Raw genomic sequence first — 25,457 nt, forward strand, 5'->3', positions numbered from 1 at the left:
ATGCAAATCAAAACTACGATGAGATCACATCTCACACCGGTCAGAATGGCCATCATCAAAAAATCTAGAAACAATAAATGCTGGAGAGGGTGTGGAGAACAGGGAACACTCTTGCACTGTTGGTGGGAATGTAAATTGATACAGCCACTATGGAGAACAGTATGGAGGTTCCTTAAAAAACTACAAATAGAATTACCATATGACCCAGCAATCCCACTACTGGGCATATACCCTGAGAAAACCATAATTCAAAAAGAGTCATGTACCAAAATGTGCATTGCAGCTCTATTTACAATAGCCAGGACATGGAAGCAACCTAAGTGTCCATCAACAGATGAATGGATAAAGAAGATGTGGCACATATATACAATGGAATATCACTAAGCAATAAAAAGAAATGAAATTGAGTTATTTGTAGTTTGGTGGATGGACCTAGAGTCTGTCATACAGAGTGAAGTAAGTCAGAAAGAGAAAAACAAATACCGTATGCTAACACAAATGGAATCTAAGAAAAAAAAAAAGGGTCATGAAGAACCTAGGGGTAAGACGGGAATAAAGACACAGATCTACTAGAGAATGGACTTGAGGATATGGGGAGGGGGAAGGGTAAGCTGGGACAAAGTGAGAGAGTGGCATGGACATATATACACTACCAAACGTAAAATAGATAGCAGTGGGAAGCAGCCTCATAGCACAGGGAGATCAGCTCGGTGCTCTGTGACCACCTAGAGGGGTGGGATAAGGGAGGGTGGGAGGGAGGGAGACGCAAGAGGGAAGAGATATGGGAACATATGTATATGTATAAATGATTCACTTTGTTATAAAGCAGAAACTAACACACCATTGTAAAGCAATTATACTCCAATAAAGATGTTAAAAAAAAAAAAAGGCAAAAAACCCCCCAAAACTAGCTGTGCCACGTTAGGCAAATGACTTAACTTCTCTGTGATTTAGTTTCCTCATCTTTAAAATGGGGATAATAAAATGCCAGATGAAAAGTGCTTCACACAGTTATATAAAAGTTATCTATTATTATTATTAACATAATGATGGCCAATAATACTTAAAATCAAATACTACCCAACCTCAAAACCACTAGATGTCATGATTCTGAATTGCTTTAATCTTTCTAATTTTTCCAAACTTTGTAGATAAAGATTTTTTGCTTACTTATTTTTTAATTTTTTAAGCTCAGGGTTTTGGTTATTAAGAAAAAGAGATGAAAGAAGTCCCTGATTACAGATTAATGATGATAATATTCCAGTAAAAATAAGTCCATGTATACATTTTTAAAAATCTGTAAAAATCTACACCAAATAGTTAAGAATGCATATTTTTGGAGGACAGATCACATAGAAGCTTTCACTCTTTCTGTATTTCAGTTTTTTACAATAACCACAAATTATCAGAAAAAAGCAAATGCGGGACTTCCCTGGTGGTCCAGTGGGCAAGACTCCGGGCTCCCAATGCAGGGAGCCCGGGGTTCGATCCCTGGTTGGGGAACTAGATCCCACATGTGTGCTGCAACTAAGGAAGTCCACATTCTGCAACTAAGGGGTCCGCATGCTGCAACTAAAACATCCCGCACGCTGCAATGAAGATCCCACGTGCCACAACTAAGACCCAGTGCAGCCAAAATAAATAAATAAATATTTTTTTAAAAAGAAAGAAAAAAAAGTACATAGGATATTTCCATTTGGAAAGCTTTAAAATAAAAAGAGAAAAAACCAAAACACTAGAAGCCTTGAGAAGGTGTATATCCAAAGTGACCAATAATTTTATTATCAGTATTTAAAACCTTTTTTGCAGAATCTATGCCTGTTGGAGGACAGCAGGGGCTGCCTAGGCCTAGGGTCTTGTGGAAGGGATAACACTGATAGGTAATGAGGGGCCAGTCAGGGAAGAACTGTAAATGAAACAGTGAAAATGGAGGACTGGAATAGAGTGCTATTATAGGATTTTAGTGTGGGAGTCACACAATAAAACTGAACGCTTTCAAATGATTACCATGACAGCAGTTTGCAGGATCAGCTTGGGGGACAGACTCAATGTGGGATAAACAGGATGCAGTCAAAGAGTAAGGCTCTTGAAAGTGGTGTGTAATATATTTATCACGTCATTTTTCAGGTAGAATATGGTTGCCTATAGCAGATAGGTTGCCAACAGTCAGAAAGGTCTTCAAATTAGTGTAAAGAAGGATAAAGTAGCGTTGGGTATTAGAAAGCTCTGTGAAGTTTTAATTAAGTGCTTTGTCTGGATCCATCAGAGACCACCCCTCACTCTCCAGTGAAGTTGCTTATGATATCCTTGGATGATAAAGGATGTAGAGGAAGAGAAGCAATGATGATTGTACTAGTAAAGACCATTTGACTTGTTGAATGGAATAGGTAGATAATTAGGTATGCTGAGGGTGTGTAGGATGATAAATATTGAGGAAAATATTCAGCTAATAAGTTAGGTAAAAAGCAAATTAGGCATTTCATAGCTGTTGCTGCTTTTCCTTTTGTCTCCTTCCTCTTGACAGGTGGCTTAGAACTTTGAGGAGGGAAAGTTGCAGGAGATACATTATTCTGGCAATACCTCTAAGCCACATAAAGCCTTGTTCAAAGAGAATTACTTCTTGAATTAAAGACAAAAGTACAGTTTTGTTTTTTCTCTTTAGCCCAAGGTAAGGAGTTACTGTTTCTGTTTCCTTATCTCTTCCCCTACTTACCCTCCATTACTGGAGTCTGGCTCATGGCTTTCTTTCTACATACACAGCCACCTAATAAAAGCATTCAGCTTTAGAAGTTTAAGGGTGTTTAGAGTAAGCAGAAGAGATAAAGGGACCTTCCTCCACTCCATTTCACCCACCTAAGTTTACAGAGCCTTAAAACCAGAAAGTCCTGAATGTTTATCGTCAACATGGTGCTTTGCATTCTGCCTTGTATTATGCTATTTTTGCACTTGTTTTCTCATCCTTAGTAAATTCAAGCTACCTGATGGAGGGACTGGATGTTAATTCTTCTTGTATCCTCCACTTCCACCCCATCTAGCATAGGGGTGAACTCCTTGAAAACATAAATGCTGTCTCTGAAGTACTTCCCTTGCACCAAATACAGTGTTGGTTAATAAGTAGGTCACGATAAAGATCATGCAGTAAAACTGATTTCTGGTAAAATGAATTTAAGTACTTTTCATTAACATTTTATAGACATTTTTACTCTCTGAGAACAGTGAGTAATAAAACATGCTAGTGTTTATTTTTGTTTACTTAAGTCAGTAATTACATGAATTACATGTCAATCAAGCCTCACAGCATCTGGGTCCCTCTGAATAAGTGCTATATAAAATATTTAATAAAGAAAGGATAGTCTAACTGTCCTGGGAAAGGAACAATTTCCCCTGATAAATAAAAGCTAATGATTAATTACTTTAACATGAATTTCAGACACTCTGTTTAAGGTCCTAGGACATGTAATAGGAGAGAAAATAAGAATGTACACGTACAGAGAGAAATAAGAATTAAACTCTGCAATCGAAAGACATACTGGGACTTCCCTGTTGGTCCAGCAGTTAAGAATCCGCCTTTCGATGGAGGGGACGTGGGTTCGATCCCTGGTCAGGAAACTAAGATCCCACATGTTGCGGGGCAACTAAGCCCATGTGCCACAGCTACTGAGCCCGTGTGCCACAACTAGAGAGCTCGCACGGCACAATGAAGAGCCCTCATGCCACAAGGAAGGCCTGATGAAGCCAAATAAATAAATAAATATTTTTAAAAAATTTTTAAAAGACATACTATCCAGAAGGGGAGAAGAGACGAGTGTAAAATTAACCACAGTGCTATGAGGTCGTCTTAAATAAATTGCAATGTGGCAATTGAGCTGAGGCTTTAAGTACTTGGAGATGTTTTCCCTCTGATTACTTGTTCTAAGTTGACAATTTGGAAAATATAGAAAAGCACAAGGAAGTGAAAAAAAAAAGCACACGTAGTTCTCCCACCAAGAGAGAACCACTATTAACATTTTAGTATATTTTTTCTTACATGCTTTTTGGTTTTGCTTTTTAAATCTGCTTAAAGCAATATATGCATATGGCAAATAAAACAGTACAGAAAGGCATACCAACGAAAAGGCAAAAGGTTCGCTCTCCAAATGTATGTCAAAATAAATTTCTAGGCCCAAGATGGCATCGCTCCTGCTGGGGGTGTCACATCAGCAAACCAAAACTTCATGTTCCTGTAAAGGCTCAGCTTGACCAGAAACGCAGTACATCCAGTCAGCCAATCCTCAAACGCCATATTTCTGGGCTCTATACTTATTTCCTTGTTCCTTAATCTTTCTAAATAAGGTCATATTCCCAACCCCAGCCAATCCCGCCCTGATTGCCTTGCAGCTTCTAATGCTGCATAAAACTCACTCTTGCTCAAACTCCCTGGGGGAGTGCTCCATGGCTTGTGAGTCACTGTACTCTTCCAACCATGGATTGCTTTCCTTTGAGTAAAGGACATTAAACTCGTTACTAAATTGTCTTAATTTTCTCCTTTGACAGGTAAGTTTCCTTGTGAACCTCTCTGAAATTCAGAATTAATTCAAAACTAATGCATACAACTGTATTCACATATGCATATATTCCTTAAAATGTATACAGATGGCATCACATTCTCTAGATAGTGTTCTGCATCTTGCGTTCCCTAACTACACAAAGAAATATCTTTCATTCCTAGCACAGCTGGTCCTATTCCATTGCGTGCATGGCTGCTATAATACAACCAGAGGGACTGCAGTGCAGACGACGCCAGTAGGTGGGGGACGGGCCATTTCAGGGTGAGGGGAATTAAGGGACCAGATTTCGGGGACGGGCAGGGGAGAGCTAGCCGGATAAGCCAATTTGGTTGACATGTAGGGTATTAGTGAGATGATTGGGGGCCAGAGAATGGGTGCTGTAGTATATTCCAGGCCAGCATTTTGGACTTTCTTTACCTTTTGTGGTGGAGAGGTAAGGAAGTCAGTTGTTTTGACCGAGATATGGGTTGTCTGAAGAAGGGCTTGACAGGCTGAGAAGTGTCCAGGAAGGAGCTCTAGGGTTGGAAAAGCTGCAGGGCTGGTCAGTTTTCTGGTCTTTAGTGCCCCCTCCCCACTCTAAGAAAAGTGTTTTCTTTACCCATACCGCAGGACCGAGAACTAACTTAGAGAGCTTTTCCTTTTACCTATGCCCAGGGCAAGGGCGGATCCTTCCAACCGCTAGCAAACAAAACCCAGCAAGCCTTCTCCGCCCTTCCCCCGCCTCCGCCGCGGGAATTCCGAGATCTGGGCGGGCCTTCTACTAGGCGCTCTGAGGAGCACGGATAGGACCCCGCGGCCGCCAATCAGACCTTCCGGATACCCGGATGTGAAGCGGTGCGCGGTACAAAGGCAAGTTTCCACCCAGCTCTCCGTCAGGTACAGTGGCCAATAAGCATTTCTCAGGCGATAAATGACAGGAAAAATGACCAGTTACAAACTAGATTCTCTCACGCATGTGGAAATTCGCTAGGTTAGTCTAACCCACTCCTAATTATGATTGGATAGAATTGTGAGGAGCTGTAAAGCTGTCTAATTAGAAGCGGGAGCTAGAAAAGTCGCAGCCAATAGGAGGATTCCCAGGAGTGGGGCGGGGGTTAGGCCTTCGCCTCGGCGGCAGAGGAGACGCGGGGGCCATTTTGTGAAGAGGCGAAGGCTGAGCTGTTGCGGCAGCGTTGCGGACCTCGAGCAGCAGTCGGCTTCTCGGCGTAGAACTCGGGAGTAGGAGATTCAGAATCGAATCTCTTCTCCCTTCCCCCTCCTGGTAAGTGGAGGGGGCGAAAGCTGGGGAGGCGCTGGGTTTCTCGGGGAACGCGAGGGGATGTGGGAGAGAAGACGAGGGAACCCTTCCCTCGGTAGAGTACGTAGGCCCTCATTTATTTTATTTGCTTTGGGTGATTAGGTCTTACGCGCGCGAGAGTTTTATAGGCCTCAGCCCTTGCGTAGATTTTTAACCTAGTGTCCTCTAGGCCACAATCGGCAGGGAAAATGTCCCTTTTCTTTTTCGGTCTCCTGCGTTAACGGATGCTGCCCTTTCATTTTCTATGAGAGGACGAAAGGGACGATCGAGATGCTTATTAATGTAGTTCAAGTTAATGTAGTGTCGATGCCTCCTGTTAAATTTAAATATTGAGCGGGGGGTGGGGAAGCGTTATCAAGCAGATATTGTACCGCAAGCTTCTAAATTCTGGAGGACACCTCACGGTTTAAGAATAGTAAATATTATAACAATAGATTTAATATTTTACTGATTTATTTTATTTTACTCCTTTCTGAAGAAATGATGGACCTCGAAATAGTTATTTTCAGTTTTATTTTTTTAAATTGTAATCTCATTTACGTATTAACATTAATAATTAAAGGTGGCTTTTTATCTGCAGGTTACAAATCACTTGAAATATATAAGTTAGTGGAACTTGCTTGAGGTGGGTATTACTATCTTTCTCAGACAGGAACCGAGGCGTGAGTGTTGATTGCCAGGGTCATATTAAATCAGTAGCAGAACTAGTAAGGAATTTGGCCACCAGCTTAAGTCAAGTGGCTTTACCTATTGGAATAGTAGGTATTAAAATTACTATATTTGAATCTTTACAAGAACCTAATTACAACAACACTAGCGGTAACTGGAAATTCCCAGATTATCTTGGGAAAATGTTAAATTACGAGAATTGCGTTTATTATTAATGTAACGTCCTAAGATGATAAAGTTTGACTTTCAGGATATTTTGGCATTAATTTTCCAGACCATCCCAACTTAGGTAAAAATGCATAACTGTATGCTTTTTTTAAGCAAGTATTACAGTGCTTACTACTTACTAGGTCCTGAAACTTTACTAAAGTTTTTTGCCAAGTTCGTAGAAATTACGTAGGTTTATAAGTGGTATCACAATCACTTATCCAAGAAATCGCTTTTTTTAATCCTTGGCTAAGATTTAGTTGCTTTTATTTTTCATAATGTGTTACTGTCACAAAAAGTAGTATTATTAAGTACAGTTTAAACCAATACTGTGGGGTAAATTCACGCCGTAGGGAACGTTTTTGATAGAAACTAAAAGTACTCTTATTCTACATAGCTATGCATTTGTTGACCCCTCACCATGTAGATATTGTAATAGGGATCAAAAGCATTGCCTTTAAAAAAAAAAGCCTAAGTATATTATTACATGGACTTAAAACTAAAGTTAAGTGCAGAACTGTTAGAAGTGAGACAAGGGCAGTGACTGGTTAATTTAGGAAACCATACACCTAATAGATATATTGTTGGCAAATAACGAGAAATGTAAGAAATTAGTATTTAAGAACAACTATTGATGGGAATTGAAATTAACCGAAGAGCACTTCTCTTGCCTTGAGATGTTAGAAACATGGATTCCTTAGGATCAGCATGTACCAAGGTAACACTTCCTTTGATTTAATATTCATCTGGAATGATTTGGCCACAAAATTAATACCTGAAACAATTCTAGATTTGATTTCAAATAGATAGGCATTAGTAACGTTTACATGTTCGTTGGAGAGAGGAAGGATTTAAGAAGGTTGAGTAAGTTACAGATCTTCTGACCTCTGTGTTTCCCATGCTCATGCCTCGGGAGTGCCTGGTGGTGTTTTGCTGTTCCTTTGTAAACACACCTTATTATTTGTGATTAGGTCTCTAAGAGTGTTTCACATAGCGTTGGACCTTGTTTTGGATGGAATTGCTGTTAGAAACAAGCAAGGAATAAACTCCAAAACAGCTAGTAATTCTAATCTTAAAGATTGATTATATTAACTGGTGGATGTGTGAGATTTAAGTGGTGAATGTGACGGTTGAAAGAACCTTGGCCTAGGAGTTAAGAGAACTGGATTTTTCTCACCCTGTTCATTATTACCTGACAGGCAAATCAGTTAAACTTTCTGGAATGCAGTTTTATACTTATAAGGGGGCTTATGCATCTTACCTGTTTTAATTTCTACTTTCTGTAACTCAAATCATTTGTTGCCAGAAGGCTAAAAAGTGTACAGAAACAGTTTTATTATTGACAGTAGTTTTTGTATATTAGTTATTACTGGTAACTGCCTTAACAGTATCTGTCTTCAAGTAATTTTATTAGTTATCTTTGAGGAGCATTATGTGGTCATACTTAACATGTACTGATTCGTTCTCATTGGGATTAGGGAAGTTTAAGGTTTTGTACATAATAGATTTACTAGAGAAGTGACTTTGGTGTGACAACTGCATGTATTCTCTTAGATATTGGAAATCTGGGGTTTATAAAGGGGAAAAGGATTACTATAGGGTTTTATAGTATAATATAGCATTTACTATGATATGTTATAATGTTCTCGTATTTATTTTATATCGATCTTAACTGGAGGATAGAGATTCCTTATTAAACTCTACACAGTTCTTAAACATGAGCAGACATTAGAATCAACCGGGGGCTGGTTAAAACATCTTGCTGGGCTCTCCACCACCACTTTCTAATTAAGTAAGCCTGGGGTAGGCCCTGCTAATTTGCATTTCTAATAAGTGCCATGTGATGCTGGTTGGCAGCCCTTACTTTGAGAATACCCCTTTAGAAGAAGGCTCCAAATCTCCCAGGGATTTGACAAAGTATAAACTAGGTATACTGCTAATTGCAAAGATTACAGTTAGGTGCTAAAGTTAGTTGGTCACTTTTATGAGTGGTAGCTCATCAACTTAACATCTTGGGAGACAGCTTCTTGATTTTGAAAGACGTAAATGTTTTCACATTAGCTGCTGCTTTTTTTTTTTTTTTTTTGCGCGGTACGCGGGCCTCTCACTGTTGTGGCCTCTCCCGTTGCGGAGCACAGGCTCCGGACGCGCAGGCTCAGCGGCCATGGCTCACGGGCCCAGCCGCTCCGCGTCATGTGGGATCCTCCCGGACCGGGGCACGAACCCTTGTCCCCTGCATTGGCAGGCGGACTCTCAACCACTGCGCCACCAGGGAAGCCCAGTTGCTGCTTTTTAAGCTTATGTCTTGTAACACTGGTGCAAAGGATTTGTTTGTAGATGAGCCACAGTTACATAACATATCCTGAAATTTTTGTACCAGGTTCAGGCTGTGACTCCTAAGACGAAAATTGAATGTTTCACCATAACTGAACATCCCTAACAGTTACTCAGAGGAGATAACATTCAAATAATGTACGTTTTCTATGTACATTTAGTTTAACATTTTGTACAATTTAACACATCAGTCTAAGCATAAAAGTAACTTACATGTCATGCCTAAACTGGTCTGCTACTACTTAAAAATTTACAGTTATAATTTTAGAGTTACAGTACCTGTTGCTGTTATCATTCATATGTAATTGACTCAAGCAACACTTTCTAAAAGCGCGGCTTAAAATTTTTTAGTTTACTGACATTTGAAAAGGAGAATAAAATCTCATGACTGGATATTGAACCGCACGTATGATCATTCTTACCTGCTCAAAGACCTGCAATCTAATTGCAAATCTTGTTGTAGCTGATGAAACACCCAGTCTGTCGTGGTGGTATTATGTATCAGATTCGTAGAATTCCTATCTTGGAATTAGCTGTATGTTCTAGTTTATAAACAGTGGGACCACAGAAATAAATTCTTTAAGGACCATAATTTACTTTTCATCTGTTTTATGACATTAAATATTCAGTAGCCATAATAATCTTTTTTCCTTCATTTGATTTTTTTTTCATTCTGTTATTGAGAGTGTTAATGTGCTCCTTATTTAAATCATCTTTCCCCCTGATAGGTTCTGTCAGGTCTTTTGGTTTGACCACTCACTGGTTTTGAAACTAGATGTCATTTCTAGTATGTATCTTCAGGGTAGACCATTCCCCTTCAGTTTGTATCATAGTAAAAGCTACATGGACTTAAAACCCACTAATCTGCTTCATAATCTTGATGTTTGACATTTGCTCACTTCTTCATCTCTGCTGACATGGTTTTTCTATATTTTCTTTGCCCAAACTGCTGATTATCAAATTGAATGTTCGAATGTGGACCTTTTTTTGAGACCCTTAAGGGAATACAGGTGCATATTTAGTCAACTTTAGGCACCTGCTGACATTGAAGAATTGTGAGGACAGTCACTGGTAGAGGCGATGATTCTATAGAAGCTGTCCCCATCCCAGTGGGATGTACGCTTTACCAAAATGTGTTAGATGCAATGGACAGATGTTTCTGTCTTGGGGGTTTAGGGCACAACATTTCTGAGGAACTCTGACTCAATCTGTCCCTTCTCCTTTCACAGGGCAGCAAGGCGAACCCCATCCCTACTCACTGGAGCTCAGCTTTGATTTTTAACCTCCCTTCCCCACCCTTCCAGAACACACACATTCCCATTCCAAAACTGATTTTATAAAGACATTTTAAACATAATGATGCAACTTGGTGTGCACTACGGCAGATTTACAGGTGTTTTTTTTTAAATTGTTTCCAAAAACGGGACTTGGATTTAAGATGTAATTTTTAAATTTCTATTTCTATTTTTTCTGCAGCAGTTGGGTAGGAGGAGGAGGAGCCTTTTAGCCTCTCATAAACTGACCTCTCAACTTCCTCGTGTATTTTTAAGTTTGATTGATGATGTGGAAAGGGCTTTGCTTGTCTGCTACTGAGAACTTTACCCTTGCGGTTTTTGTGGAAACTGCTTTTGGAAAGAGAAAAGAAATGAACTTTATTGACTTGACATTTTTGCACCTCCCGTTTTTCTAATCTGGGCTATTTTTATTTTTGTTTTTTTACAGTGAGATTTTTTTGATCTTCAGCTACAGTAAGTTATTCCATTTTTGTTTTTACATTTTTCCTGACTTTCCGCTGATTTCCTTTTTATTGTTGTTACTAGTTACTATTATTATTTATTATTATACTTAATGATGGTGATGATGATGATGATAATGACACTGATGATTTTTAACCGGATTAAAATCGAGTTTTTCTGAATGTTCATAAGAATTTCTCCGGCCTCCTGATTGACTTTGGAGTTTTGCATCTTGGGAGAGAAAGTGAAGGCATTAGCATTTTTAAGTGGATTGATCACATAAACCTTTTCTCTCCCAACCCCCTCCCTCCCCCCCCCCCCCCACCCTCATCCCCTTCCCCACGCTCGAAAGAATTTTACTGGCTGTTAAGTCTGTGACCTTATTTTTCCTGATCTTTAACTTAACTGTTTTAGAGCATCTCTGGACGTCGTCTGTATTTTTAATTTTTTTATTTTTGTTTTTTTTATTTTTAATCTTTCATTTGTTAAATTTTTAAACTGTGCTGCAATAAAATGTGTGTGGTACTACTTAACACCTAAGTTGGTGATGGCATTTTCCCAGAAAGCCATCTCCCTCCTGTTTCCCTTGAAATCCCATCCTGCTTTTCCTGTACACTACCCCTCACAAACCACAAGCTGCAGCAACATGGATGCCCAGCCTGGAGCAGCAGCAGCCAGGATGACCTGGAGCCAGGGGGGCCTTCGGAACAGATGCACACCCTTCCTGGGTGATGGTAAGAGGTGTGAGGTCCACTTGGTTTCATTGGAAAGACTAGGAAATACACTGGTTTAAGTTTAGTTGATGTGGTGTAGGTGATAACTTCTACCTGGAAATGTTTGGGTTAAGGCTTTTGTGCGTATCTCAAGAGATGTTTCCTAAGGGAGACCACTTCAGGGTTTTGTAAACTAATGGAATTATGAGTGTCAAACTGGGGCTTGCTGAGAGTTTTTCATATATGGAAAGAGCAGCTGAAGTTCGCATATACTTTAGAATGAAGACGACTTGTTTTAATGATTAGCAACAAGACAGACATACTAGGTGGTACTTTTTCTTAGATTATTGCAAATCAGCAAAAATTTTCTGTCATTTAGAGTAATCTTCCTTGGGTCTGTGACAACAATTTTGGATTGTATTCTGTTTAGACTGTTTTTTATCATTAAAATTTAACATGAATCAGACCACAAGAAGCATGCTGTGATACTGAAATGCTATCTTACTGGAAGGTTTTTTTAAAAATAAAAAGATAAATAGACTTTTTAACCTCAGAAAGCAGGAAAATCTGTATAATCTCTGTGTCCAAATCAGGAAAGATCTGGGAGTGACCTCTTTTTCAGTGATGACTTGTGGGCTAGCTAGGTATTGGGGAATCCACTGTGTTCCAAGGGTAATAAGAAAGAATGAATCTGGTCTATTCACAAGAAAAATGCAGAGATTAATAAGGATGTGGATAGCCAAGGAGTTGAGAATATTAGCAACCTGTAGTATTTTACTGACAACAGTGGAATATTTTGATAGCTCACTTTAGAGTTGCTTTAATCGATTTTGAGCTGGGATGGGGCAGGGAGGAGAAGTAGAGTGATTTTTAAAGGTATATTTAGTTCTGTGGGTACTAGGGTAAATCACATTCTTGACTCCTTCCCTTGCTCATTCTGAAAGAGTAAAATCTAAAGTGAACACTGAAGGCAACCTCAAAGGAAAACAGAATGGGAGAAAGTTAAGTAAAATGTCCTGAGGTTATCTGGAAGAGGAATGGAAACTTTTCTTCTATAGGTCCAAGTTTTACTGATACCCTCTTTTGTATGAAAGCTGTTTCTACCTCTCTGTTTCTGTTACTGTCATTGTGTGGCTGTTGTTAACTGTAGGTTCAGCTTAATTTATTTCTTAATTTTACAAATCCATTATTTTATGGGTCATGTTCTTCTGGTTTTGGGGATGCAAAAAGGTATAATAGTTCTTCAGGGATTCATAGCCTTGTGAGGGAGACAGATGGATGAGATAATGTCACCATGTGATAGAGGTGGGCACAGAGGTTAGAGCCATGCAAAGGTGGGTACCTAATTGACTTTTTTAAGAGGTCAGGAAATACTTTTAAGAGAAAGGGAGCTGAACTGAATCTTAGAGAGTTAAGGCCAGATTATAAAAGTTTTAATGCCATGCTAAGAAGTTTGTATTTTATCCAGAAACCAGTGGTGAACTATTGGAAGATTCTAAACTGGGGAGTGACATCAGATTTTCATTTTTAGAAATGTCATCTGATAGCAGTGTGGAAATGGCATAGAGGAGAATAAGATTGGAGTAGGTGATAAATAAGGAAGATACTAAAATAGGAAGAATAATGACCTGGCCTGGCCAAAAGCAATGGTATTGGGATTAGAAGGGGGTAAATTTAGGAGGATTTGGTGGTGGCTGTGATAGGAAGAGTGAGGGATTTGGCATGACTCCCAGGTTTCAAGTTAGAGATGTTTGTCGTTAAACATTTGAGTGCTTATTCTGAAAATCACCATTAGACTTGGGCACATACAGATGAGCAAAACATACTGTCTCCTGCCCTCTTGAATATTATTATAGACCATTGAGGGAAGAAATAAAGTGAATAGCACTTTCACAGTTTAGATCCTTGAAGGAAAAGAACAGAGTGAGATGATATTTAAGGGAACCAAATTTAGAATATGGAGGTGGGAGGGTGCTGCTAGCGAAGAGACCTTAAAGGAACTGATGTTGAAATTGAGGTCTGGAAGTAGATTATCTTACCTGAAAGCACAGGTATTGGGGGGGAAATCTTGGCCTCAGAGCAAGAAATACTACTGGAGAATAGTCACGAAGAATACATAGAGTAGCAGATGAAGTTGGAAAAGTAGGCAAGTATCAAGCATAGTGTACAGGTCCTTAAAAGGTCCATGTTAAAGATCTAGATTGTCTTGGGCACAATAGGAATCTGTTGAAGGACTTTGGAGAGATCTGATTACTTTCTTGGAATTTCCTTCAGGCTGTTGTGTGGGGAATGTTAGTAATGAGGACTAAGTGCAAGTAGGACTAAATAGGTTAGAAGACCTGTTATAGTAGGCCACTATCTGTTCACCTCTTGAAGAAAGTAGTAATCGCAGGCCTGAGGGCACTTGCCCTGGTTTTTCCAGATGCGTGTATTAATGAGCAAATGTAATGAGTTTGAAGAGGATAGGTTAGTTAGGCTTTAGGAAGTTACTTGTTATTTCTGCAACACCCCTGTTGGGTCAGACTTGACATAATAGCTTTCCTGTTTGAAAGGAAAAATGAAGTAGAAAAACTTGAATTTCTTCCTTTTGGAAGTAATAATCTGGGCACTTTACCATGTGTCCACCACTGTTAAAGTTCTTGTGTTAACTTAATCATCATCGTAACCTTATGTAAATATTATTGTCTTTCATGCTTTGGAGATGAGACTGTTGAAGCACAGAATTTAAATAATTTGCCCAAAGTTAGACACACTTAATAGATGGTGAGGCATGGATTCAACCTAGGCAGTTAAGCCTGCAGATTTCAACTCTTAGTCATACTAGACGGACTGTGCTTTACTTGACATGTGAAGTATTCTAGGAAAACAAATCTTTAATTTGGTTAAAGTGCCAAAAAAGAAAAAATAAACTGCTCTGGATTTCTATTTTGGGCAAGTTTTAAGCTAAATGTCATTGTTAAATATTTTGTTGTTCAATTCACTACAGTTTAAATAGCATGAAGTATCCAAGGTAATTGTTTAGGTAGATATAGCTTTGTAGTATAATTTTATGGACTCTTTGGATGTGACAGCATTCTTTAGGGAAGTAAACATGTTTAAAAGTGAGTTTCAGTTGGGAGAAAAAATAAATAATTGTATTATTTATGGTTTTAAAAAATATGTAACCCAGAGGGATGTTACTAAATCCAGTGGTTCTTTTTCAGTCCTTATCAATTACATTTGACCTGTTGGTGTGATTTAACCAGTCGAGCCACTTTCTTCCTTAAAATATTTTTTAACTTAACTTACAGGTTTTAATTTTCTTTCTGGCTATTCCTTCTCCCACTCAGCTGGAGTGCTCTGTGGTTCAGCTCTTCCACTTTTTTATTCACACTTCCTGGGTCATTTAATCAGTTCCATGATTTTATATACTACCTGTAAACTGATGATTCCCATGCATATATCACCATCCCGGACTTCTCTTTTGAATGATATACTGTCATCTGTCCAGTTACCTACCTGACAACTCCCTTGAATGTTAAGTATATCAGTTTAAAAGTATGAAACTCTGCTCCTGCTGTTCTTCCCTCAAACCAGTTTCTTCTGCCCATTTCAGTTAATGAAACTCCAGTGTTGCCCATTTCAGTTAATGAAACTCCAGTTTTCATGTCAGTTAGGATGGTTAGCCATCCTTGACTTTTTTTCCTCTCATACCTCACCTTTGGCATTGTAGAAAATGCTGTCATCTCTGCCTTTAAAATATAACAGGAATTCTCCACCCATTCTGCTATGGCCTGATCCAATTTCAAGCCATCATTTGTCTTGCGCATTATTGCAATAGGTTTATGTTTCTTTTGCCCCTCTACACCAATGTGTAACTAGATTGATCCCATTGAAATGTAATGCTTGAAAAATGTATTGAAATGCTTGAAAAATGCTTGAAAAATGTATTGCCTGAGTAGTTTCCTTCTTGAAATTCACTTAATAGCTGGCTATTTCAGTGTTGAAGTCAAAATTTCACTGTGATTTACAAGATGCCCTACCTGATCTGTCGTGCCCCTCCTCCCTTGTTAATGGTATACTACTCTGCTGCAGCCACACTGGCCTCCTTACTGAGACTTGAACATACTAGATGTTCCTACCTCAAAGCCTTTCCTTGGAATTTTCTTCCCCTAGACATTGAGACGGTTGGGTTCCTCAGTTCATTTAGGTTCTTACTCAAAAGCCACTGCCTCAGTGCTGTTTTCCCTCACTTAGCCTTCTAAATACTCTTTAGCTCTTTTCATCAACTCATGTTACATAAGTTTATTTTCTACTACGTAAAGATAGAAATATTTGGGAAATTAGACGCGAAACAACATTGATCGATTACTTCTGGACAAGGGAGAGGGATTTAGGAGGGTTAGGAGAAAACTTTTGCTTTGTGTGCTCAAAGGCTTAATGAGCAACACAGCATTATTTTGCTTCTAATTAAACTTAAAACTCCTTGTTGTAGGTATACATCAACTTCGGATTTTGTGTCTGGGTATAAATAGCATAACTATGGCCTGTGTAGTAGTTCAGTACGTAGTTTTTATAGTTAAGTTGTAAAAACAGCCTTAAAATAGGTTTGGCTGTGATGGAATGAATGAGTCATGTTAGCATTTGAGGGCATAGGCTGCTGTGTTGTCTGTGATGGAGCTGTAATCAAAATTTGGAAGAACTTTATCACTTTTTAAAAATTTATTCTCCAGTGGGAATGCATCGCTATCTTTAAGAGGTAGCCATAGCAGATTAAAGGACATCTGAGTTTTTCTTCCTACCTAATCTGATTCCAATTTCACCAGTCTGAAATATTCTTCCTGCTTCTTATTTAGATAAACCTACAGCTTTTGAGTTGATTTCAGAACTAATATAACTCCCTGGAAGTTCCTTGAACCAGTCTTAGGCTTTTCTAACTAGTCTGGAATGACATTTAGGAATAGTTTAGTAGAATACATGTTAAATGAAAATCTTCCCTTAGCCTTCTAATTAAAATTCTGTATTCTGAAAATGATGTAACCATTCATAGTGTGCTATAATTCCATATATTAATCCTAAGTGGTTTTGTGATAACTTTAAAAAACTTTATGGCTAAACTTGAGGTAGCAAAGTGCTTTCTAAAGAAAAATTTTCCCTTGTCCTTGAAGTTTTGTTGGCTTCTTATGTTAGAATTACAGTTATTTGTGCTGTTTAAGATGTAGTTTTACTGAAATTAAAGAGGAAGACTAATCAAATGACTTAAGATTGATGTGGATTTTTAAGAGAAGATACCCCCATCTTTATTTTATGTTTAATCCAAATTAAGCAGTAGATGCTCTCATAACCTTTAGAAAATGTAATGCAGACCCCTCAAAAAAGACATACTTAATCCAAAATAAAAGGTTTTGATGTGTCCTTTTAGACTTTTTGCATATGTAGGCCTTTGAAAAAGTAATGTCCTACATATGGCACGTACATTTAAGTAATAATTTTTTTCTTCAACACAAACATAACATAAAATGTTATTAGATAACAGCTCTCCTAAAATTTTTTGTGACTACATAGTATTACGTTGCATACTTGTACAATATTTTACTTAACCAGTACTCTATTGTTGGGCCCTTAGGTTTCCCCCCAATTTTCCCTTTTACAAACAATTTTTATAAACAGTTGAACAGTCTTACAACTAAGATTTTGTTAATACCCTTAGTTATTTTCTTAGAATTATGCCCCAGAAGTACAATTATTTAAGAGCATGAATGTTTTAAAAACTTTCAATCTAGGTTGCTCTCCAGGAAGGTGAAAACAGTTTATCTACTTATTGGCAATGTAAGTGACCACTAATAATAACTTCTAGTTTTGTGAATTACTTGAATCTTTTGCTTGTGTTTCAGGGTTTGACCCTGAAATTTAAGTGTTCTTGGTGTTTGATAAGTATAAATTGAAGAGTAAGAATATTTATCGAGGTGCTACCAGGTTGATTATATTTCTGTGTATACTTTGAGATTCACGTGTAATTCTTTTTCTCAGATATATATATGTGTATATATGCATATATTCAGTGCTATCTTAATTTTATTGTGAAAAAAATTGAAACATGCAAAAAAGAATAGTATAATCAGTCTCCATGAACTTGTCCAGCTTTAGCAATTCTTGGGTGATGTTGTTTCATCTATACCTGCATCCAATCCCTTCCCCTCCTGTAGTTTTGAAGTAAATAAATATTTGATATATTTCATCTTAGCTATTTCAGCATCTCTTTAAAGATAAGAGCTTTAAAAATAACCAGTCATTATCACACAGAAACATGTAATAGATATTTTAAGAAGGCATTCTCCAGTTGTGTTTTATTTCTACGGGAATGGTAATGTGGATGATTGTTTTTTGCTTACATGTTATGTTTTGCTTAGTTCTTCCTAGAATTTGGGAAGTTCTGTTTATTAGAGATAAGTGTAAAAAATTTTTTTGAATGAGAATCTTGGTATGATTATCCTCGTGTGATAAAGTTGAGTTTTCAGGATAGCAAAAGATGGGATTCCACTATATTTCATATACATTTTACTATTAAATTCTGAAACTAGGAATAATTCTAAATTTTAGCTGCTTGGATCTGAGTGATGGAGAATGATATAGTAACTTTAAGTCGGGTTTCCTTATTAAAATTTATTTTCTTATAAAAAATTATTTTGCTGTACTCGTGAAGTCTTTTGTTTGCAATTCAGAAATCTATGATAACAAAGATTTTTCATCAGTTTGACAGACTCATTTGATGACAAAACCTGACTTCAATTGACATGAGATTATAATCTGTTACATTTAGTGACTATGCATATGTATTAATGCAGAAATATTAATGTATTTTATTTGATAGCTGAATGCTTGCCCAGATCCCACTGGGTGTTACATAGCAAAACCACAGTATTATCTTTGTAAAACCTGAAAAATCTTGATTTTTTTCCTAACGTGTTTCCTGGGGAGACTTTTAAAAGTGTATTTGTTATAACTCAGTGCTCAGTTTGAGTTTACTGATAAAAGTGAAGCTTTCTACAAGATAATAAAGAAATGAAGTCTTATGAATAAATATTATTGATCCTTGCTATTCAGAATATGGTCTGTGCTACAGCAACAGCATATCATCATCATCATCATCATCATCATCATCATCATCTAGAAGCTTCTTAGAAATACAGAATTTCATGCCCTATCCTTTCACTCCTTTTTATTGCTTGCTTGGGAGTTGGAAATTTCGGTAAAGTTTCTGGCAAGAGTGTTTATGATGTTTGGGGAGCAGAGTTGAGGGTCATAGAGTAGCCATGTTTTACATAAATTTGAAATAATGCAGTATTTAAAATGACCATTATATATACAAAATTTGAATAATGACTCTTCCTAAATTACAAATAGAATTAAAAATCAAGTAATTTCCAACAGGCAGGCTGGATAAATGGCAATGCTACTTAAGCAAGTAAAACAGAATAATGAATTTCTATTTTTCACTTAGATTGCCATGTTTGCTTTTTCTTTCAGTGTTTTTTGCTGAAAACAGTCAAGATTTATTGACCTTATTGAAGTAATTTTGAAATGTTAATCTTAATTCTTTTCCTATGAAAAGCAAAATCTTACATATTCCTAATGCTTGTTTGATACTCGTAGATTCAGGAAATTCTTTTTCAAATGGCTTAAAATGTTCCCAGAGTGAATAGATGTTTGTTGATGGGCAGTTTTACTGTATAGAAGCTGCCCTAGTTAAGAGTATGTTGGGTTCTAAAATGCTGTCTTCCCCCCCTCCCCTTAAGTGTGATGTAACACTCAGAATAGAGGTGACTTAACATTTAATGATGGGGAAGGGGTCAAGTTAGGAGTATGGGATTAACAGATAGAAACTACTATACATAAAATAAAACAAGGATTTACTGTATAGCACAGGGATTATACCCAGTATCTATGTCTGTTAGGACTGCCAATGAATGAGAGACCCCAAATTATGGAATGCAATATCCAGTGAAAGTTTTGTTGTCCTAGAGATGCCCATTTCCTTGATTTTATATAGTTCTGAATTGCTCTTGAGGAAGGGAAGCACACAGCTTTGTAACTTCAGTTACGGGGTTTAAAGAAAAGCTTTGCTGACTTTCGGCCAAGCCATTAAATTCCAGGGTGGATGAAGCTGTCTTTACAGAATGAAAGAATTATGAAACTAATACGGTATTAAAGACTGAAAAAAAAGAGTATTTTAAAACCTCACAATCTTGCCACATCCTGAGACGTCTAACACTTCAGTGTATAATCTTCTAGATAACTTATATATTGTGTATGCTCCTTAACATCTTAAACATCTCTTGGTGTCAGTAAGTTATTTTCAAATGTTGCTGCTTGTATCCAGTTAGACTGATGTACTGAAATTCATTTAGTCAGTTTCTAGTATTATGAACTTGTTTTCTCATTTTTCACTGTTAATATGTCCACATCCTTGATTCCTTCAGATGAGTTCTCAGAGTGAGATTACTGAGTCAAAGAACATGCACACGTTTTGTTTTGGGGGTATTTTGTTTTGTTTTTAAAGAACATGCATAATTTTAAGGTTTTTGATAAAATAGTCCATTTGTTTTCTGAAAATATGGTTACTAGTTCATACTGTCAGAAATAATGTATGGAAGTGACCATTTCAATTTAAAATGTTTTTACTTGTTTGGTAGGTAGAATGTTTGGTTTAATTTTTGTCTCCTTTGTGGTGATACTGATTTTTTTTGCTAATCTCCATAGACCTTTAGAATTATTTGTTAATCATCTTTTGTGTCCTTCTGTCATTGTCCCATTTTTTGTTGGTATGTACCAATAATAGTAAATGATGTAGTAGTAGGAGCAGCTGCTGCAGCTACGCTTGCTGTGTGCCAGGCACTATGTTCATTGTTTTCTATACCTTGCTTCACTTACACCTCATTCATACGATTATCCTATGAGACAAGTACTATCAACAGTACTCATTTTCTGATAGAAGAATCTGGTGTTTGAAGGGGTTGGCTTTCCAGAGGGAAATGCACACCAGAAGTGGTTGAGTTTGAAATTGAAACAGGTCTGACTCCAAAGCCTCTGAGCTCTTAACCATTAGGATGTGTTTATTTTTATATACAATATTAAGAACTTGAATTGTGGACAAATATGTATTACATACATTTCATCAGTTTTTTGTTCTTTATTTATGGTGTATTTTAGTACAGGGATTTTTTTGTATTATGTTATTTAGGAAGTTCTCATCTCAAGGTTAGTCATTACTTTAAACATAGTTTGGTCACGGTGGGTGTGGCATGACTGTGGGAACAGGTATCTTTGTATCTACCTTTTCAGTTAAAAAAATTTTTTTAAAAACAGGTGTATCTAAACATTTACAATTTAAGTTATTAACTTGGGTCCTGTTCAGCAGTAAACCAGGGTGGAGCTTTTCAGTGTACAGACATATGCAGAAGGATTTCTCAGTTGAGATTGATCTTACTAATTATCACTGTTTCAAAACTAATATATAGCATGAAGAAAAATTTTCACTATTGAAGGAAAATTGTGTTGCCCTTACTGAACTTTCTAAAAGGATGGGTGAGGCTGCTTACAGTATGTTGAACAAATCAGTGAAGGGTATATAATTGGGAGAGATTGTTAGTGTTTTACACAACAAAATCAAAGTTTGAAATTTTCTTCAGGCTGGAACCCCAGGGATTGTGAACTAGATATAAGAGGATTAAATAGTATCTGAAATGCAAAGCCGTGCACTTAACAGTGAATTCTGCATGTGTTGACAATGCCAAATTTAGCAGACGTTATAGCGTCTGGATAGCATCTGCAGTGTGTTCCCCTCTTGCAAGAGCAACCAAACTTGGACTGCTGTGTTCAGAGGGACATTGACAGGTTAAGTTGTATTCGTTATCATGCACCATGTCTTATTTTTATGGAAGATAGGATAGGGAACAGTTTGCATAAGATGTTTTCAGTCAAATAAAAAATAATTCGAGGGGACTTCCCTGGTGGCACAGTGGTTAGGAATCCGCCTGCCAATGCATGGGACATGGGTTTGAGCCCTGGTCCGGGAACATCCCACATGCCGCAGAGCAACTAAGCCCGTGAGCCACAACTACCGAGCCTGCGCTCTAGAGCCCACGAGCCACAACTACTGAGCCCATGTGCCACAACTACTGAAGCCCCCATGCCTTGAAGCCCACGTGCCTAGAGCCCATGCTCTGCAACAAGAGAAGCCACAGCAGTGAGAAGCCCGCGCACCACAATGAAGAGTAGCCCCTGCTCACAGCAACTAGAGAAAGCCTGCGCGCAGCACGCAGCCAAAAAAAAATAAAATTATTCGATTGCTAATGAATGGGCATTAAAGAGAAGAGCTAAGGGAGGAAATTAGTTAAGAGCCAACTAAATTTTAGAATTGAGTGTATTCAGGTTGTGAATTCAGTGACTTTAGTGGCAGTTCATGAAGTTTGGTAATTGGTGAGCAAGGAGGTTGCAAGGGAATTTTAACATTCTCTGAAGAATTTGGGGGCATTTAACTACATGATTTAGTTTTTTCATCATTGAGGTTCTGGGAATATTTTCTTAAAGACTTTCATTTTTTAAATTTTCTGTTGCATTACTTATACTTTGACAGGAACAATCCTTTTTTATTATAAAATGTTTATTAAAGAAAACTTGGAAGGAAACATGGAGAGAAGGAAAATATTTACTTACAGCATTAGTGCTCAAAGATAACCACTTTCAGTATTTTGATGTTTTGATCCATTCTCATATCTCATTAGCTACAGATGTACCTGTACCCCTGTATATGTGGTTTTTTCTTTAAGACTTATTTTTTTTTTAAGTGTGGACCATTTTTAAAGTCTTTATTGAATTTGTTACAACATTGCTTCTGTTTTACGTTTTGGTTTTTTGGCCGCGAGGCACGTGGGATTTTAGCTCCCTGACCTGGGATCGAACCTGCACCCTCTTAACTACTGGGACTGCCAGGGAAGTCCCTCCCTATATATGTTTTATATTTTTATAATATATTTTTACCAACATGGAATCATTACTGTATATCGTTTCAGAACCTCTATATTGTAAACATTTTCCACTTAGTAAGTTTTCTCCAATCTTTTTGTTAAGTGGCTGGGGTTTTTTTGTTTTTTTGTTTTTGTTTTTTGTCAAAAGGATTCACAAAACTTAAAGATGGTCAAAGTTCCTTTTTCAGTTCCAAAATAGGATAACCTGAAATTTATTTAACATTGTCAGTTGCTTAATTAATACAAATTTGTTGACCTACCCATTGCTTGGCACTTAGGTTTAATTAAGAATTTTCAAATGAACTTACAGAAATGTGTACTGGTTTTACTTAGTTATAGCAGTGGAAGTGCCAGTTTCTTCCTCCACTCCACCGGATGATCATCCTTATATTAGCAAATCTGACAGAAAAAATATTTTCTGGGAACTTGCTTAAGAGTGTGTGACATGGTATATATCATTTTAACATTTGCTATAATAGGGTCTTTTTTAAAAACTTGAACAGGTAATATGTACTTTTGTAAAATACACCGTCCTTGTGTTTCAGCCCTCCTGTTCTTGTTTCTGGTAGCAACTGTCTAAATTACCATGTTTGTTCTCTGTATGTTTTTTTCCCTCCTGAATGATATTAAAGTTACAAGCGTGATACTTCACATGGGAACTTCAATTTCATGGCTGTATCGCCTAAGAATAATCTATACTATCAAAGCAATGAAAATAAACATTAGTTCAATATTATCTCGTATACAGTCCACATTAAAATTCTCATTTTTACAAAAAAAGTCTCTTCCCCACAACGTTGCTTTCTTAATCTAGAAATGGCCTCCTGCTCTGTTTTTGGAGGAGTCCCAACCAGGTGTGTTGTATAGTGTCCTCACAATCTTGAAATTGCCTGATTGTTTCCCTGTTGTATAGGTTCAAGTCAAATATTTTACCAAGAATATTGCATAGGGGAATGTATGTTTCTTATTTTGTGGAATCAGGAAGCATATGATGTCAGATTACTTGGTTTAAGTGGTGAGCCATGTTTCTATAGTAAAGGTACATTTTTTTCCTCTTTTAATCAGTGAGTAGTCTGTTGGGTAGTACTTTGAAACCATGTAAACCCTGTTTCCCTCCCACCAAGCTTTCACCCAGTGCTTTGGCGTACATTGACCGTTGTCTGAATCAATTCTTATATTGATATAATCTACACCAATCTAACAGTTTAAGTGGTCTAAGTCTTTTTCAATATGCTTTTCTTAAAACAGTTTTTCATATTTATGGTTTATTTTATTCTCGCCCTTATTTTTTTCGGTCACTCATACTTTTTTGGGACTGTTGAGTTTTTTGTCTTATATAGGTTTTGACAGTTGCATATGTAATTTTTACATTTGGATTTTGATCTGTTAATGTTTTTGTGTATAGAATGAGATTGGTCCCCAATTTTTGTTTTTAGATGGCTGTGAGGCACCACTTATTAATTTATTTTTCACTTATATTTATAATCTGTTCTTTTTTAATTTATTTTTTTATTGAAGTATAGTTGATTTACAGTGTTATATTAGTTTCAGGTATACAGTTAAGTGATTCAGTTATACATATATATATGTGTATACACACACACACACACTCAAGTACCATTTATTGAATTCTGCATTTCCCCCTAATTTTTATCTTGAATATTCTTAGTTTCAATTCTTAGACCATAGCAGTTAGCATAGTTTATCTAAAATGGCCAACTTTGGTGTTCTTGTGGCCTGAAAATACCACCATGTACTGTTTTTAGTAGCCTCTGTGTGATAGTCTTTACCTTGAGATCATGTCTATGTTTTGATGAATAATTATAGCTTTGGGGGTGGAGCAAATTATAGTCCCTTGGTATCTGAGGGGGATTGGTTCTAGGACCCTGACAGATACCAAAATCTGGGGATGCTCAAGTCCCTTATATAAAATGGTGTAATGTTGCATATAACCTATACACAACCTCTCATATACTTTAAATAATTTCTAGATTACTTACAATACTAAATATAATTACCTATAATACCATAATGTAATGTAAGTAGTTAGAAATACAATGTAAATGGTGTGCAGCAAATTCAAGTTTTGCGTTTTGGAACTTTCTAGAATTTTTTTCCCCTAAATATTTTTGATCCATGATTGGTTGGGATCTACAGATGCAGAATCTGCCGATACGAAGGGCCCACTGTACACTGGCCAACTTTTGTTTTTTGGCAGTACGCGGGCCTCTCACTGTTGTGGCCTCTCCTGTTGCGGAGCACAGGCTCCGGAAGCACAGGCTCAGCGGCCATGGCTCACGGGCCCGGCCGCTCCGCGGCATGTGGGATCCTCCCGGACCGGGGCACGAACCCGTGTCCCCTGCATCGGCAGGCGGACTCTCAACCACTGCGCCACCAGGGAAGCCCCTGCACTAGCCAACTTTTTGCAGACATATGGGCAGTTTATTGTTGCGCTCTGAAGAGGCCAGAGGGAAATAGTTGATGAATGCAGTAAAGACACATAGGAAGCAGAGAACAGGGTTGGGGTGGGGAAGAGAGTAACAGGAAAGTAGTGTGGAACAGGGACAAGGGTCCTTAAGGGGTAAAATAGGAGCTTAAGAGTGTTAAAGGAAAATAATTTAGACCAGGAGATGCTGCTCTAAGTAGGCAGAGATATTTATTTATAGTATCCAAAAGGTACTGAGGAATGCTTGATAAGAAATTGTGGAAAACTGTGAAATAGGAAGTCTTTGGACTTGATTGCCATCATCTTAAAAATTTGCCAACTCATTGCTGCCATCTGGTGACACTTTCTCTTTAAAAGGTTTCAAAGAAAGATGGGAAATAGCATATTAGGCATATGGCAGTTGCATCTAATTTAAATTGAATGTAGAGGCTATTTTAGGTTTTAAGGGATAGTGATAAAATTCTAAGGTGGGGTTTTGAATTTCCTAGTCCGAGGTAAGTTA

General features: G+C 37.5%; 1 protein-coding gene across 9 annotated transcripts in view; it reads left to right on the top strand.

The window, feature by feature from the left end:
• Positions 1 to 5,647: 5,647 nt before the first annotated feature.
• HNRNPC (heterogeneous nuclear ribonucleoprotein C) overlaps positions 5,648 to 25,457 on the top strand; it is a 47,190-nt gene continuing 27,380 nt past the window's right edge. For 2 of the 9 annotated variants that reach the window (XM_065871916.1, XM_065871920.1), the window contains exons 1-2: positions 5,679 to 5,808; positions 10,777 to 10,802. The gene's annotated coding sequence lies outside the window, so the exon portion shown is untranslated. Of the gene's footprint in view, positions 5,809 to 6,424; positions 6,470 to 10,283; positions 10,448 to 10,776; positions 10,803 to 25,457 lie in introns of all 9 variants that reach the window. The other 7 variants (XM_065871922.1, XM_065871915.1, XM_065871923.1 and 4 more) reach the window with 7 other exon arrangements.

Source organism: Phocoena phocoena, chromosome 2 (assembly GCF_963924675.1).
Source record: "Phocoena phocoena chromosome 2, mPhoPho1.1, whole genome shotgun sequence".
Lineage (NCBI taxonomy): Eukaryota > Metazoa > Chordata > Mammalia > Artiodactyla > Phocoenidae > Phocoena > Phocoena phocoena.